The sequence below is a fragment of the Falco biarmicus genome, chromosome 10 (genome assembly GCF_023638135.1).
Source record: "Falco biarmicus isolate bFalBia1 chromosome 10, bFalBia1.pri, whole genome shotgun sequence".
Classification (NCBI taxonomy): domain Eukaryota; kingdom Metazoa; phylum Chordata; class Aves; order Falconiformes; family Falconidae; genus Falco; species Falco biarmicus.
In genome coordinates, this window is record NC_079297.1 from 30119017 (window position 1) to 30134046 (window position 15030).

Here is a 15030-nt window from a genome sequence, read left to right on the forward strand (position 1 = left end):
CAGGTGTAAATATGCATCTGCAACAGATGAGGTTGTTTTGCAAAATCGAGACTTACCTTTCTGATGGGGATGAGTGTTTATGCCTTGATCACTTGGTACGTATGTGTATGTAGGTAGCTACTTCAAAGGAAATACTTTCTAAATACCAGTCAAGTAAAGAAAAAAACCTAGGAGTTTGAAGTAAGAATTGCTAGTCTAATAAGATGGGGGTAAAGAGCTTTCAAACAAAAGAGTCTTGTCTGTTACCTCTTTCCTCTGTTGGATCCACTGTGTGACCTCAGAAAACACCATTATGATCATATTTTCTGTGTTGCAGTTTACCAGTCTGTACAGTGCAGATAAAAAACTACCTAGTAACTATCTATCGTTAATTAATATTAGAAAAAAGTATCTCTGCTGTTAGTGAAGTGCTCTAAGAGCATCAGGAGATTGGTAGCAATTATTAATGCAAAATATTATCCCTTACAAATAAGCAACAGGACAACTCCAGTTTTCAGAGTTGTGTATAAACTTTGCATACAGTACGCGCTTGCCTTTCTCGCCAAGCTTTCAGATACACAATCGTCAGCTTTACCAAATGGCCAAAGGAGTCAAATCAAAATTATTTCAAATCATTCAGCGTGAGGTGAGAGGACAGGAGCCTGAGCAGTTTAAGGAAAGCTGTTCCTTCTGGACCCATAGATCGTTGCACTACCCATTCCAGATAGGCTGAGTAAAACAGGAGTGCTGGATAGGCATGTTCGTTTGCTCAGTAACGTAAAGAAATACTGATGGATACAGACACAGGGAGAAGCACAGGCAGTGGAAAATCTCAGAGCCATTCTCCAACTCTTTGGGGTTTCTTGTTGTTACTTTTGTAGAAAAAGCTAAAATTCCTTTGCAAATTTTTGAGATCCATAATTGAAGGAGTTCTGGAGGAAAAGGTCATCTGCTTCCTTCCTGACTGTGGTAAGAAGAACAGTAGTAGTAGTAGTAGTAGTACTTGCAGGTTTGTGCTTGCAAAAGAGATGACCGGCATTTGGAAAAACTTTTTTTCTCAATCTGACTGTGGATTGAACTGCTGGGCTTAAAACAAACAGGGCTATTACCTTGGTGTCATGTTTTTAGTAATAGGTCCTAGATTTGATGTCAAACGTTAATAAAATTTACTGTCACGTCTAGGGTGAAACTCATGTTGTCTGGAGACCACGCCTTGGAGTTAATGAGGGAATGGGAAAATAATCTAGACATCGGTGAGGAATGCAATACGTAACAAGAATCAAGTAACCCTGCTACTACCTGCCAGCAGGCTGAAACCAGTGAAGCACAAGAAAGCTCTGCCAGTTACAATGATAACATAGAACCTGGTGCAGAAATTGAAAGAGAGAAAGGGGGCAACAAACCCTCCACAACAGCAGACCAGGTAAGGTCTACTTTGTTGTAAAATACAACAGGGTAAATGACAAGTAGAATGGAGAGGGATTTAGGAAATGTGCAGTGTGACCTACTGCAGGGAGAAATTGCGGATGTCTGCTCAAACATTGTAGTGTAAGAACAGAAATAAATACTAGGATATAAGGTGAACTCGCCACTGCACAGTTGTCATGTAAGTACTGTGCACTGTAAGAAAACATTTCGACTGAGATACCAAGTCCATAACAGGTAATGTCTCCTGTTTGTTCTCTTCAGGTGTAGGGGCTATGTGTACACACGGGATGGGAGAGAGCAGGAGGAATGTGGCAGAAAACCATGGGATCTTAAGACAGCAATATTTAGGGGCACTGAAAAGGAATTCTTCACAAAACAGCTGATTTTTTGTATATGCGCACTCTAGCTAATCTAAGTAGCCATCTTGTGACACTGGCTCTGGGGGGAAGGAGCGGGGAGCGGGGGAGAAAAGGGGAAATAATTGTTCATAAACAACAAACATATAAACCCCCAATTAATAACGAAGTCCAAAGATTAACATTTTGGGTAGTCTTTTGATTTCTTTGGAGGATTGCCCAAGATACTGAATTGCCATTCTTTGTACCTTTTCTGATTCCTCTGTGTCCTCCTTGAGATGTGGAGACCAGAACTGTACCTTGCTAAAATTTCCTTTCCTTGTGCCTCTCTTGATCCTTTTGTTTAATCAGGGAAAAACTCTAACGCAAACGCTGAGGACTCTGCCTCAGCCATGACCTCTGAGGCTCACAGATTTGTCAGTCACAAGGTACCTTGCTGTGCCACAGCCTGAAAGCGTCATTGTTACATCGTGTGGTTTCTGCTTTCAAAGAGGCTACTTAAGCAAAGAACGAGCTCTTGATAGGGAGTAATAATGCATATTTATTACGGCTGAATATTCTTGTATGAATTAAAAGGGGTCTATACGCAAAAAAAGGATTTAAATATACTTTATATGCCAGAATCAAAGTTCTAGAAGTTCTGCTTCATGCCACCCTAACTGGAGATGTGGAAACTGTCATCCTTACTTCCAGGCTCCATGGGCACAAACAACTTTGCTGAGCTTGCCTGGAAATGCTCTGGCCCAGCCCCTGTTGAAAAGCTAGGTCAGGGTGTGTTTCTGGAGTGTCATAGGTTAGGTTTTATATAAAACAATGAAAACTGCTCTTTCTCCGAAACGGGCCCTGAGGCAGCAGAAGTGGTGATGGTCGTGCTGCTGCTCTTTTTTACTGTAGCCTAGGCACGGAGTTTGAGCTGCAGCAGACTTCAGATTCCTTGTCTTTCTGAGCATGCTGCCTACAGACAGCTCCTTTCTCAGGCGGGACTTTTCTTTCATTTATCTTGTATCTCCTTTCACCTCATTCATCACTATCACTCAAAGAATACTAGCACTTCTTCCACAGACAGAGGACAAATGCTGTGGTTTGGATTCCATTGTATGGACCACGTACGCACAAATTATTTGTGGCAATGCCTGTGTTGGAATTTGCTTATATTTCCTTTCTCTTCCTCCTCCTTCTTTCCCACACAAGACAAAAGACAGACTTGGCATAAGTATTTTAAGTACCGATAGGGACAAAAACTCCTTCAATATTCCATACCCAATATGCAGCACTGCTGTATGGGGGTGACTGCTCCTGCTACTAAGCTGGTCGCTGATCACCATCCCTAGCGGACTTACATGGATGCCTCCCCAGGGGACCTGTTTCCTTCCCATTCAACTGAACAGGAAGTCACAGCAAAATAGACAAAACCCTAGAAAGTGAGAAATGACTTACTGGGTGAGATCATCTAGCTCAGTACTCTCGCTGACAGTGACAGCAGGAAACGTTATCTCGGGAGAATATACAAGCCTGGCTGTTGTCTCCCATGTGGTACCAAGCCTGGACATTTCCTCCCATGTAGTGCCCTGGCATCCAGAATTGTCCTTACGGTTGTTAGAAGATACATCCCAACATAATCCTTTTAGTATTCATTATGGACCTGTTGTCAGTGAATATGTCTGATTCCTTTTTGAATACGCCGACACCATCTGCCTCTGCAGCTGCCCATGGCTGCGAGATGCAGGCATGCACTCTTTACCGAGTAAAGAAACAATGTTTTTTCTGTTTTAGACGGATCTCCTACTCTGTTCATCAAATAGCCCTTATTTCTGGAATTACAGCATGGGATGAACAGCTCACATTTATTATTAGGATCTCTGTCGTATCCCTCCTCAGTCACCTTCTCACCAAACTGAAGAGCCCCAGACTTTTTAATCTCTTCTCATGCACACTCTCATGCTCTATCACTTTGATTATTTTAATTGCCATTCTTTGTACCTTTTCTGATTCCTCTGTGTCCTCCTTGAGATGTGGAGACCAGAACTGTACCTTGCTAAAGATGCAGAGGCACCAAGGTTTTATGTATTAGGAAGATGGGGTATATTGTGATATCCTCAATACCATCTCAGCAAGGCCAGATGTATTTGGCTTTCTGGATACCACTGCTTCTCCAGCCACTGCCACCAGGCAGCCCTCAGTGGTGGCTCCAAGTAGCTTCCCTCAATTGTGACTGTAACTGCCAGTTTTTAACCATCATGTAGACCTGCTCTGAATTATTTTCCCCAAGTGTGTCATTTTACACATGCAACACCCCCATCCCATCCCACCCCACCCCTCTTTCTTTTTTCTTTCTTTTTTTTCTTATTTTCTGAAGCCTCTTTCTCTGTGTTCTGCAAGGGAAAAGAAATATGGCTTCACCCAGGGGTAAAAGTGTACACAGAACATTTCCAGTTTAGCTGTGTAAGAATTTTACTGCTGATAAACATACAGATGTTGTCACTTATCTGGACCACTCTTTTCCCCCAAATAGAGCCCTGTTCAGGATCGTTTCACTGATGCCAGTTCTCTAGAGCCTTTTTAAGCCTCCAAAGCATATCAGCAGATTGCTTCAGCTCCTTCATTCTTGTTTCATGGACTGGCAAGAAAAAACGTAGCACACCTGTCTTACCAAACGTAACTCTTGGGAACGAGAATACAGCCCTCGAGACCTACAGTGTTGTGAGTACCTTATCGAGCACCCTCGCTAACATTTTATTGAAAGTTTGTTTAAATTGAGAGATAAAGTAACATGTAATTAAAGACTGGCTGTTTCATGTTTCCCTGGTAAAATACTATTTTGCATCCAGATAGGAAACACAATGCAGAGGAACCAGTATTGCCCTTTGAGATGACCAGGGTTTAGATACTTGGTCATCCTGTGTATTTAGGAGTGTGATTTTAAGCTTTAAAAGTATTGGACTACTTCATCTGTTAGTACTGGATATTATTTGTGTTAGCAGGAGGGTTTAGAGAAGTATATTTTCGAAAGTCAAAATTGTACTTCATTGTACTGAAGTAAAAAGGCTTAGCTTTTCAGTAGGTATAATTGTTGTTATTACTACTAAAATCACTGATTCTTATCAATTAAAGACATGTACCAAGGAATAGTCAGCTGTTAGCTAACTTTGTCTTGTTTTTTGCAGAGATAAATCTTCGAGTAAAAGTTGGACTTTGTCTAGTGAAGACCATTGATACTATCTTGGCTAAATTTTAACCATGAAACACACCAAAGAGATACCAAAGAGCATCATTTTTATGAGAGATGAAGATACAATTCTTCATCTCTCGTTTTTATAATATGAAGATACCATTTTAAACTGTGTTTGAATACTGTGATGAGTTAATATGTGTAATTTTGACTCAGAAAATAGTGAAGATTAAAGTCAAGAAAATAGTCATATAAAGTTGTTAAAGCAAGAAAGTTCTGTCTCAGAAAGATTGGATTTAAAATGTACAGGTACGAAGCTTGTCTCTGTGTACTGTAGGAGAGATAAAAAATTATCATTTCTGTATGATCTTATTTTTACATACGATATATATCACAATATATGTTATACAGTATGGTACAGTTACACTAGAATAGTATTTTGTAATTCTTCTCTGTTGCACCACTTTGCTCATATTGGTGTTCTTCCCACCTTTTTAGTGTGTTTATAAAGTTGTGGTCATTATTTTTATTTTTTAAAATGTAGTCCCCTGCAGGTAGGTCAGTATCTCCAGTATCAAATTCAAAGTGGAATCAGGATTGCCAGGAAAAAAAGGGAGAATTGGACAAGTCCTTGGTGCCTTCCACCAGTGAACCAGGAAATAAAAGCCTACTGACTTCTGCTGTTGCATTCAGAACCAAAAAGAAATTGTAGGGCAACCATCGACTCCAAACAGCTTAAGAGTAAACAACTATTACTTGTGTCAGAATGAGCAGACCATATAAAGATGGACAAATCTATCCTGAAGTGTTTGCCTCTAGTCTCCTGAACCCTTTAATCAGAAAGCTTTAGCTTTCCTTTAGCACTGAAGAAAATCTAACAGCAGTGTGAACTCCTAACCTCTAAGAGGACATCCACTGAGAGTATTTTTGTCAGAGTACAAATTACAGAATTGTCTAAAAATGTATGTGATTTACCTGTTCTATACTAATAAGCACCATGCCAGGTAGGCAGCTGGCTTTCACAAATCCATTTTGCTGTGTTTTACTCACGTTTACTTTCTTTCCTTTTATCACAAATGTTTAGGGGCAAAAAAATGAGGCCAGAATCTGTAATAGGGATTCCCAAGCACTGGATGCTTTACACCCTGAGAATATTCTGAGAAATTGCTTATAAATTTGCCTGAGGCATTACAGCAGAAGTGCTCCAGTCTATGGAATTTGTTACTGCTATTTTAGGTTGCCGTCAATTGCTTATTTTTAAACAGAACTTATTTTAAGCTTGATGAATAGGAAATGTATTTTTAAGTACAATGGAATTGCTATGGTTCTCACTACTGAATTTCTGGTGTGTTGATTAAATTCTTTAAATAAAACAGGTGTTAGAGTAATGGCCTTTACAAGTTAATTAATCTTCATTTTCAAAAGGATGAGCTACCATTAAGCTTAGGTTTATTATACATATGTGTAAATTGCAATGTGATTTACTGTTCCAAAGACAAAGCCACTCTCTAAGGACAGGTCTTTCCCATAGACTGGCGTTGTGGTACATGGTGTGAGCAAAATATACACGCTCCTGGCTGGTTGAAAACATTTCCTTAAATATATGTACATTCTGTGTTATGGCTTATTCAAGCAATTATGCTGAGAATATCAGTCTGAGGAGACATCACCTACTTAAATATCTTCTGATCTCCACAATAATCTTAAAATTCCTCTTACAGCCATTACAACCTTGACTTCATTGAGGCGTGAAGTATTCCTATTAGAGGGCCAAAATCTTTCTCTGTACATAGGTGAAAACTTGGAGAGATCTGATTTACAGTAAACGAAGAAAGAGCTTTTTGACCATATAATATTAGAAGGGTAATATATCACTCTCATTCTCAATGAAGAGTATAGCTGTCTGTATAATCAGGCACCTTTTTGGGAGAATTAATCTTCTAGTTTCTGTTTTTCAAATCAAAGTCAAGTCTGTTGAGGAGCTGGGCACAAAAGGTGTATTCCACCAAATGTGGTGACCGTAAGAAAGTCAGATTTCTATACTTTTCAGACAGACTTCAGCAAGAATTTCACTTTAAACAGGAAGTTGTCCTTTCTTTCTCTTTTTGTTGTGTGCTCACACAGTAGTGAAGTCTACTTCACATACAAGCTCTAATAGTCACACTGTTTTTATTTGATGCGGTTCAAATCTTTTACAAAGTCCAGACTGCTTTCTGCTTCTTGTGACACCAGAATGTTAGGTCAGACTGTGGCCTGAATAACTGTCTCCTCAGCTATTAACCGACACCGCTCATTCTTTTCATTTAGTGAGACAGTCGCTTGAAGGGCATGTCTGGACTTACTATTAAAACAGTGGCTGCATCATTAGCCAAGCTCATGGCAGTCCTACCCCATCACCACAGCTGCTCAGCAGTAAACTCCTTTCCCTGACAGGGCATGGTATTGAGGGTGCTGGTATTCTGTTACCAGGCGCACTTTTTTGTAACACAGATAAAATTTCCAGAAGCCCAGCAGACACGCTGCCGTTTTCTACCACCCCTACTCTTTTGAACCAAGGAAGCTCGAAAATGCACTGCTTCGCATCAAAGGGTTATGTCATTTTTACAGCACTAGCAGAGCACAATAAGCATAATTTACCTTTAAAGAGTGAGCTATTTACTTGTCTTGGTTGCATTCCCCTATCCTGAGATATTAAATTATTTCCCAGCTGTCGATCTTTAGGTATTTTGGTTAGAGCACACATTTTGTGGCTGGCTTCTCAACAGACTTGACTTTGATATCACCTGTTTGACTGTCCTTTACATTCCTGGATTTATTTTGTACATTGTTCTGTTTCGCCTAGGTACGTTTCTGCTTCCACGACTCCTCATGCTTTTTGCCACAGACCAGATGGATGCCCTGTGTTGCCCCGTGTGTCAAATATGTCCAGTGTTGTCCCAATATATCAGTGGATTTTGATGATGTACAGTGGAGGGCTGTGGGGCTCACATGGAAGAGGGCAGCAGCCTGTCAGATCCATGGCTTGTAACTGCCTCCTGCCCAACACGGAGTTTTATCAGGGAAAGAAGGGAGTGAGGAATTAGGAATGTGTCCTGAAGGTGGTGATGCCAGAATGTTTGTGGATGGGAGCGGCTGAGCTTGTGTTGGAATTGCAGAAGAGTAGAACATCATCTACCCAAAGGCTGGAGAAGAAGCTTTCATTATGTGTGTGACTCCTAGTGTTAAAACTCTTGTCAAACAAAACAGAGCTCTTACAATATGCTCCAAGCGTTTTTCCTTTTTCTTCCTTATCCTCTTTTTTCTTTATGCCTTTTTTTCACTCCTTTTCAATACCTACATTTTCTCTGTTGATTTTTTTCATTTGTCAAAAGATTTCTTTTCTTCTTCCACAAATCTCTTTCTTGTCGTGCCTTTTGATGTGGCTTTTCTCCATGTTTCCCTTTCAACCCTCAGAGCTTACTTTAGTCTCTTCACTGTATTTGCTACGTGGAGGAGCACTATTGAAAAATTAAAAGTAGATTGCATGGGAATTTCTTATTTCTCCTTTTCCTCTAGAGACCTGTTTCTCTTCCCTCCTATTTCTATGAAGTTTACCATCCTCAAATGCTTCCTTCCTCTACTTCAAAATCATTTAACTCATCTTTCCCTCTATTCCTCTTTCCTTCCACTTCATCTTCCCCTTCACTTATGTTGCTTGATATTTAACTTCTCAGGTGGAGTGAGAATTCATGGTAGCATTCACATTACCGTGTTGTGGATAAATAATCTGATCTGTATCTCAGCCTTACTGACAAACACTTAACTTTCCGATTGCATCTGTACTGGCTTTTTGTTCCATTTTTTCTTGTTACACACTCAGTAACATAGTTAGGTTGGCAGTATTAACTGCTACAGCCACGTTATAACGACAGTCTCGTCTAACCCGTTACAGATCAGGTCTGTATGACATTGTGATTTAAACAGCGGTTGCTGGCAGCCTATCTCTGCTTGTCCTCCTATTATTGCAACCACCAGTAGAGCTGTTCTACTGGGAAATTTCAAGTGTAGACAAAGCTTTAATCAACAGTAATCTGATCCTTTAAAAATGCAACACCAATTCATTTATTTCTCGTTTCACATATGAAATTTTAATAGGTACAATCACCCTTAAGGATGTTTCAAATATTAACATTATGCACAATTACAAAACAGAATCTTTTTTCTGTATGGAACTATCAGCATCTTTGAACCAAGTAAGTAGTTTTCTGTGCAGACATCAGGTTTACTATCAATCAGAAACTTATTAACAGCTGTGTTATCCCTAATTAAGTGCAAAGCAATGGCAGACTTTTTAATTAAGTCTTATTTTCCTGAGAGGAGACTGGTGGGGTTTTTTTTCCTTCTCTTCTCCACCTCCATTCTTATTTACTGTGCAAAGCCCGCTTTAAAAATAACTGGGACACAAGATGGGGCCATTGACAAGGGGCCAAGATACCAGGAAATACTTCCTTTACAGAATGGCTGTGTGATTATACTGGCCATATTTCCTTCGGCTTTGTAAAATAATCTGAAATTTTAAAATTTTCTTGTGGTGTTTTTCATTTGGATTTCTTTTTTTAGTTCTGTTCTTGTCTGAAGGGTATCTCCTCTATTGTCAGTGTCAGCAAAAGTATTATTGCAATTAATTTTAGTGTATAAATTCATTTGAGAGAGAGGGGAGAGGCATGACATCATATGCACCAAAAAACGGTCCTTGTTGACTGAGTAGACCTCTGGGTGTGTACTACAGGGAAGAAAGTACATAGTTGCTACGGGAAAGAACTGGCCTTGCAGGTAAATTGAAGTTTAAGTCTCTGCGGGTGTTTTATTTTCTTAGTCCTGAGCAGTGCTGAGTGATATATACATACTCGTGAAGGAGGAAGAGAAGTACCCTGAAAACTTTCTTAATCTGCACTTCCTACCTGGCAGTATTTAATCTGGAGATCTTCTGTAACCACAGTTGCTGGATCGTTACTTTGCTCAGAGGGTAAGCAGTGTGTACATGTAGGAGGGCAGACTAATCTCATACTGCTCTTGACAGTATTTTCAAGTATGAATATTTTTATTTACAGGTATAGAAATGCCTTCTGTGTTCAGCGTATCTGAGAGACAAGATGGCTAAAGGCAAATTCTGACCTTGGTGTGCTGATAGTTTACACCAAGGACTTCAGTGAAATGCTGATGGTTTACATGGGGTGAGGATCTGTCCCTTACAGTTTAAAGAGAGTGTGGATCACCACATGATAGGAATTTCAGGGCAGAAGAGGATCAAGCCGTTGCCCAGCAAGTTTAAAAGGAGCAGTAGGTCACTGGAACCTAAAAGCCATAGAAACTCCTGGCGTTGCCTAGCTAGCCTTCCACTGAGCTCTGGGGAGCAGGAACTGTCATTTTCTGAGGGTTTACAGAGCGCTTGTTGCAACCTGAGCTGGCTTGAACCTAAGACACTGTTGTAATGTAAGCACTGAGGCCAGTAAAATCATGGTAATGGTTGTGGAACCACAATAGCTTTAAAATGCGGTGTCTCAATTATGGCAGCAAGTAAAAGTCTAGGTATAGCAGCTCCTCATTTATGGGTGTGCAGGTATGTCCTAATTGTTTGTCATATAGCATGACAAAAATTAAAAGGGCAACACTGTTTGACTCCTGCTTTGTGAAGCAAGCCAGTTAATTTTTTGCAGCTACACCTATTGCGTGGTTTCTTTGTTGTTTCCGGCAGAGATTCTTGATTTGTATATTTAGAAGTTTCTGTTTAGTAGTCCATATGTGGCACAATTTGGTTCATTGCAGTCAGAGGGCTTAATGAATGACTACTGTTTATGTGTTGTCTGGCTGTTAAAGCTTCATCCATATTTGTGTCTAACCCCAGCTTTGTTTCCAGGAAGAAAGCAACTGAGATAATGCCCAGGCCTATTTAAAAAGAGAATATTTTTTTTTATAATGGTTATGGATCATTTTTATACTTAATATTGTCTTGAAAACATTGGACCTATAGGCTTCAGGAATGTCCAAGTCTGATCACTTTTGTTCTGTTACTTTCATAAAAAAAGCAGAAATAAGCTTATGAATTTCTTCCACTTCTGCTCTCTGACTCTCTTCCACTTACATTAGGCTTATATTCATAGTGTAAGAAAAGTTTAGGTCCTCTGAAGATTAAATAAAAAAAGTGCTATTTTAATTCTTTTGATGGCAATAGCAATGATAGGTTAAGGTGTGATCCTTGACATCCCAACAGAATGCTCCAAGGTGCTCTGGACCAGGCAGCTGCTTGTGGCCAGAGCTCTGCAAGCAGCTGCTGTGTGGTACGGAGGAACTGGTGCGGCAGGAAGGACTTTCTTGGAAGAAGGACCAGAATTTGCATGAGAGTATGGCTTTGCTGGAAGTAAGTTGAAGGTAGCACCCTCTTCTTGGGTTTGTCCCCTATTTGGGTTAACTGAGGCCTCGGAAGGGGTAAACATCTAGTACAGTAACATTCCTGAAGCTTCTTCCCCCTTTCCATCTCAAATATGTGCTTTCCAAAGGTGGAAGTTTGCCGTGGTAACTCCTAGATTGCTAAGAGCTCTCAACACTCAGCTTGGGCTATTCTTCTATGTCAAGTGAGGAGTTGCTTTGCTTTTCTGTCCCAACCAAATATATTAAGAAGCACTATAAACGATGCAGTATTTATCCAAATAACTGCTGGTTTCTGGTAACATCTGGATTTAATGAATTAAGTCTTAATTAAAACGTGTTAAAAGTGAAGGTGTCTTTCATGTTGATAACGTAAAGAAGTGCAGTTTATCGTGCCTACATTTACAATTTGCATGAAAAACAGAAAAGTATTGTGCAAGCATTCAGAGCCTGCAAATAAAAGATGGTGATCAAAATAATTACTTCTTTCCCATAAGTAAGTGGTTTACTAATAATCTATAAAGATACAAGGGTAGGGCAGCCATAATCTCAGTGTGACTGTTGAAGAATGCATTATGGAGTCATTGGAGGCTTCTTAGCATTAACTAGGAAACACTTTGGGAAAGATGGCGTATCTCTACATACTGTGAAAGAAAAGGAGACTGTGGGGTGAAAGAACAGGAAGAGAAAACAGCGGCACGGCACGGGGTGACTGCTGTTACAGGTATCTGATAAGGAAAGAGAACTGCACTTAGCCTGAATGAGGAGAGTCAGCAAGAACATCACTGAAAGAGATAAGAGGACTCTCATCTCCCTTTTCTCCCTTTATTTATTCAGTGAGTTTCAGTCCTTGCAGAAAGCACCTGGTTGACAGCTCTGTACCTTGCAGTCCTTGGTTTATTCCCAGCAGGGTTTACAGTACAGACACCTACAGCACCAGTTTCCCCCCTTTGCTCTCCTAACGGGTAATGTAGGGCATGCTTTTATTTCCAAGGTGTGCTCAGTCATGGGCCTGTCTGCCCGCTTCTGCAGCAGCGTGGGTACAGGCTGGGGTGTCTGGCAGGCTTGGAGGCTGGACTAAAATGAGGCAGCTAATGTCGTTACTGCCCCAGTCATCGTCCCCACTCTTTGGTGGATGTTACCACCCCTGAGGCAGTGATGTCTAAACCACTCATGAATCAATTATTGAACTGTCGCATTTTTCAGCCTGGCCTATTAAATTAAACTGACATCAGTCTCATCTCACAAAGACATTAGATAGTGATGAATTTCAGGTACTGTTAACCTGGTTTTGAATTGGCCAGCTAGAGACAGACATTCATTTTTCATTCCAGCTGCCAGAACCACTGTCATGTCCTATCTTGCTGTTGCTGTTGCGGCTTGTTGATCAATGGGCAGCCTGCCTTGCTAGCTCCTGAGAAGGGGCAATTTCATAAGGAGAAAGGGAGCATAAGGAAGCCAGGAAGGTCAAAACCTGGATTTTTTTCTCTTTGTTAGAACTGTGAGGAAGAGTGCGTATGTAAACAGTGAGATTGGCTTGCTGGTTAAAAAAAAAAGCTATACTGGAAGAAAAGGCACAATAATGCCTATATGGACTTAAAAAGGCACCACGTGGAATGAATGCAATTCAAGTTAGAGGAGCTTAAATCCGTGGAAAAATGGGAAAATATTGCATGTTGCCAACGGCCTGCAGTACACCTACTGTGTATAAGCCCTGCTTGCTTTGCTGTGCTTCCACTCACCGGGCACACCTGCTAAGGAAGCTGTGGAAACCTTTTACTGCAGCTTGTTAAAAGGTGCAAGGTCCTCAGACTGCTCTGAGCCAAACTTGCATGTGTGTGGCTTCGTCTGTACTTGTTCCCTTCCTGGATTCTGGTTTTATTGGTAACTGAAATAAAATAAAAAGGTGTTCAAATGGAGGTTGACTGCTCCTACGCTTTATCCTGTTTTCTCTACCCAGGACTTAGGGGGAATTGCTAGGTCTGTGGGTGCTTTGTTTTGACTCCTCATGGCAAGATAGAGCCATGGGAGACCTGTTACGTCCGGCCACAAATGGCCAGAAGGGTAACACGCTGGTTCACAAATGACCTACAAATGACCGCAGCACAGTGCCCCATAAAGCCTGTGTTTGGGAGCGCACTTCTCTTCACAGTGAAAAATAAAATTCAGCAAGAAAGTCCTGGCAGATATTTCCAGGTTGCTGGAGCTGTGGATTCATTGCTATTAATAAAACTCTTAATTGACTACTCTAGAGCAGCTATAAAAATTGATTAGAAGCATATGAGGAAATAAACATGGGTCAGGTTGTAGTGGCACAATGATATGAATTTGATGACCTATTAGGACATTTTTCTGTCTAACAAAGGATTTTTTTCAATAAACATTAAACAGCCCAAATTCTGCCCTCCAGCACTTCTCCCAGTCTAATGAATGTATAATGAAAGCAAATATTTGGTATAGCAAAAGAATCCCATTTTTTAAATCTCCTTCCTGTAAATTTTCAGGAGGTTAGGTTACTTGACATGTAAAACATCTATGAATTTTAAGTGAGGCCAGATTAGTAAAGCTCTATAGTTGGTCTTTCATCTTAATGTGACCAAGAATGTCCTCTAGCTCACTCTATTTACTAAGAAATTAAAAAATAGTAAATTGCACATCATTGCATGCCGTATGTCCATTCCTCTCCTGGGCTCTGCTCTACAGCAATGTTAATTGACTTGCCTAAACCCTCTTCTCCTGAGTTGTGACCACTCCTGATGAAAACAATCAACAATGCTGCTGAGGAGAACAAGGCATGAAAAAACAAAGTATAACATTGAGCCACATGAAGAATAAATTCATTTCTGCAAAATGAAGATAAAAATGAAATATTAACGCATAACCTAATGCTTTCAAAAGTAGAATCTTCAGTTCTGGGTGCTGACTTAAAAAGCTGGGTTTTCAGGCTCAGCATTGCCTGAAAGTCAGAGACTGTTCAAAGGCATTTTATGCTGAGGGAACAAAATAATTAATGAGTAGAAAATGTAAACTGTTCTACATATTTGTTTCTGTTTTAGTAGACTTTGAATAAAGCACACAAAATTAAAAAAAAAAAAAACAAATCTCAGGGGCTGTTAAATAAAGACTGCATATTCTTTTACTGGGCAAATTTAATAAATCTGTATGTAAAAGGTAAATTGAACTAGATCACATAGTAAGGACCATAAGCCTGCAGTATGTTAATGAACTTAATTTTTACCTTTTCACTCTCGTCTTCAGAGAACCTACGTTAAATCACAAGCTTTGTCTTTTATGCTAACACATAGTATTTAGATGAGGAGGTATTGCCCTGGGCTCACCTCCCTAGCAGAGCACGGTGAGGTGCTAAGGGAAGCACCTGAGTGCAGGAGCCAGCTGCAGGCAGTTTTCACCGCAGCCTGTTGGCAGGTGGGGGTGCTGGGAGCTGCCCTGGTTGGCCTGGGCTCCGTGCCCAGCCCATAAAGAGGTGTGAGGTGTGGGCAGGTTCTAAGCCTCCTTGGGCACCTGAGCTATTGTCCTTAGGCTTTCTCCTTGGCTGGCCTTGGTCAGTAAGGCTAAGCATGGCTCTGGGAAGGAAAGAGGAAGAGCTCAGAGGAGGGGCCAGAGCGTGGTAGGAGCCTGGGGTTCAGCCCTGGAGGTTCCTGCACTCATCTGGGCAGCTTTAACCACCTCTGC

The 15030-nt window shown here is 40.6% G+C and overlaps 1 long non-coding RNA gene across 2 annotated transcripts; it reads left to right on the forward strand.

The window, feature by feature from the left end:
- Window positions 1-1165: 1165 nt before the first annotated feature.
- Window positions 1166-13233, forward strand: LOC130156455 (uncharacterized). Of its 2 annotated transcripts, XR_008824431.1 has the most exons (4): window positions 1166-1402; window positions 4276-4463; window positions 4928-9937; window positions 10023-13233. It is a non-coding gene; the product is annotated as an uncharacterized LOC130156455 (long non-coding RNA). The 2 variants fall into 2 exon arrangements; XR_008824430.1 differs by having other exon boundaries at window positions 4928-13233.
- Window positions 13234-15030: the final 1797 nt, after the last annotated feature.